We start from the raw sequence: 3,085 nt of genomic DNA on the forward strand, positions 1-3,085 counted from the left end.
ATTCCGCTAGGGAAACTTATCAGTAAATTTAAGCACATTTCCTACCATTTCTATGCCGATGACATTCAGCTCTACTGCTCATTCACTGAAAACAATTATCACATGCTATCCTCTCTGTTTGATTGTCTGGCTACTATCAAATCATGGTTGCTAGAAAATCACCTACTTCTCAACTCTCAAAAGACAGAGACTATGATTTTTGCTCCAGATGCTAAAATTCCCACAATCAAAACACACCTCACCTCTTTGTGCTCCTCTTTTCAGTCTAGTGTGAGGAACCTCGGTGTCTGGTTCGACAAATCAATGTCTTTTGATCAACACTCGAGAAAGCTTGTAAAAAATTGTTATTATCATTTAAGGAATGTGGCTAAACTAAAATCAATTTTATCTAAATCTGACCTTGAGCTGATAATACATACTTTTATTTCATCACGCTTAGATTACTGCAATTCCCTTTTTATCTGTCTTAACAAACAATCTGTGAAACGTCTCCAAATGGTTAAGAAATTTGCTGCAAGACTTTTATCTGGAGCCAATAAACGCACACATATCACCCCTCTCCTCTCATCATTACATTGGCTTCCTATTAGTTTTAGAATAGACTTTAAGATTTTAACTTTAGTTTTTAGAATCTTGCATGGACAGACCCCAAGCTACCTATCTGACCTTCTACGGCCCTATTCTCCTCCTCGATCCTTGCGATCAGAAGCCCTGAACCTTTTAACTGTTCCAAAAACTCGTTTTAAAACCAGAGGTGATCTTGCCTTTCAGACAGTTGCCCCAAAACTCTGGAATGCTCTCCCATTGCCACTGCGTCAGATTGACTCTGTTGAGTGTCAATTGAAGACGTTTCTTTTTAGTAAAGCTTTTAGTTGATATTTTAACTGTATTTTACCTTCCTCCAACCTTTGAGTTTTTGTCTGATATTAGTATTTTATCTTTTTAGACTATAATTCATATGTACTGTTTTATTGATTTGTCCTGTTTTTTATCTTTTGTGAAGCACTTTGTGAGTGGTCCTCTGTGAAAAGAGCAAGATGGCGCCGGTGTACGTGGCTGCTCGTCTGTCGCTCCCAATATTGTTAATATTGTTAATGTTTTTGTGTATCGGCATCTCACAAACAGAGTCTCTGCTGGTTTACAACCGTCAAGCCCTCCTAAATCTTCAACCTGATGCCAGATCCGTAATTTTATCTGGTCGTAATGGACAGAAACCCGTGCCACCTGTGCTGTCGGAGATCCCGACTCACCTGTTCAGGGCGTCGGCTCTCCTGCCCCGGCGGAAACGCCGGCGCGGCAAGCGCGGTGGTCGGATGAGCAGGTTAAAGATCTCCCTGGCACGTTCCACTTCCATATCCCGGACAGAATCTGGAGTGCTCGTGCCCTGGCGCTCACTGGATCCACCAGCGATGTGCCTAACACCGCTCGTCGGCTTTGACGGTGACGTTCCGCCCCGCTGCACCTGTTCTCCCCGGCCTCGCCAGCGCGGAGTAAATCCTGGGAACCTGAGGACGCTACTCCGTGCCCCACGACTCAGGGAAGATCCTCAGGCTGAAATCCTCGCCAGGATCGGGCTGGTGAACGGCAGATCCCTGGCAAATAAGACCTACATCCTCCGGGATTTCTTCATCTCCCAGGAGCTGGATTTCCTCTGCGTAACGGAGATGTGGGCGGCTCCCGGGGATCACAGCGCGTTTGCAGAGCTCGTACCAGCTGGATGCTCGTACCTGAGTTCTCCGAGGACCTCCGGTCGTGGAGGAGGAACGGCAGTCGTTTTTAAAGACACTTTTAAATGCAAGCAGCGGACTTTCCCGTCTCCCGGCGCCAGCTTCGAAGCGACTTTGTTCGAGGTGGGTCTGTCGCAGCCGGTGATGTGCGCGGTCATTTACAGACCGCCCAAATATAACAAAGACTTTTTAAATGACTTTTCTGATTTCCTGGCAGACATCATGCCACGATATGATCGTGTCTTGATTGTGGGGGACTTGAACATCCACGTGTGCTGTCCAGACAAAGCTCTGGTTAAAGAGTTTTTATCCATCATTGACTCTTTTAACTTTGTGCAGTGTGTGTCTGGACCCACTCATGAACAGGGTCACACGCTGGACCTCGTTCTGTCATGTGGCGTGTCTGTCTCTAATATGGACCTTTTTGATAGTGTTTTTACTGATCATTTGTCCGTTCTGTTTGATGCTGGTTTGTTTTGTGTTCCTTTTAAATCTGGCGCGCCTGTTCAGCGCCGTAGAGTTTTTAACTCTTTCACTGCCACCCACTTCACTGCTGCCTTTGACCGCCTATCAGTGCCCTCTGACCTATCTGCTCAGGAAATCTGCTCTTGGTTTCACTCCTCCTGCCTGAACATTCTGGACTCTGTTGCTCCATTTAAAACCATGAGACCTAGGGCCAAACCCGAGCCCTGGTTTAATGAGAGCACCCGTCAGGCAAGGAGGGAGACTCGTAGAGCAGAACGTAGGTGGAAAAAGGACAAGCTGCAGGTTTCTTTCCAGATTTTAAAGGACTGTTGGCATCATTATCAGATCACTGTCAAAAAATCACGTGAAGCATATCTGTCTAATATTATTGAGACTAACAGCCACAATCCACGTGTGCTTTTTAAATCTGTCACCTCTGTTCTTAACACCCCACAGTCTGATTGCCAGGAAGCATCCTCTGAATTGTGTGATGAATTTTTACATTTTTTTATTCAGAAGGTTGCTAATATCAGATCTGTTATTTTAACTCCCGACTTTGATCCATCTGATTTTATCCCTCCTCGAGCTGTGCTCCAGTCGTTTGAGCCTGTGACTCTTTCTTTTCTAGAAGACATTGTCAATCACATGAAACCATCAGGCTCTCCTCTGGATGCCGTCCCCCCTCGCTTTTTTAAACAAATTTTCACCAGCATAGGGCAGTTGATTCTCACTGTTATTAACACTAGTTTGTCAACGGGTGTGGTACCCACAAGTTTTAAACATGCTGTTATTAAACCTTTGATAAAAAAGCCAAACCTTGACAACTCTGTTTTAGCCAATTTTAGACCCATCTCAAGGTTACCCTTTCTTTCAAAAATTCTGGAGAAAGTGGT

Source organism: Oryzias melastigma, linkage group LG13 (genome assembly GCF_002922805.2).
Source record: "Oryzias melastigma strain HK-1 linkage group LG13, ASM292280v2, whole genome shotgun sequence".
Classification (NCBI taxonomy): Eukaryota; Metazoa; Chordata; class Actinopteri; order Beloniformes; family Adrianichthyidae; genus Oryzias; species Oryzias melastigma.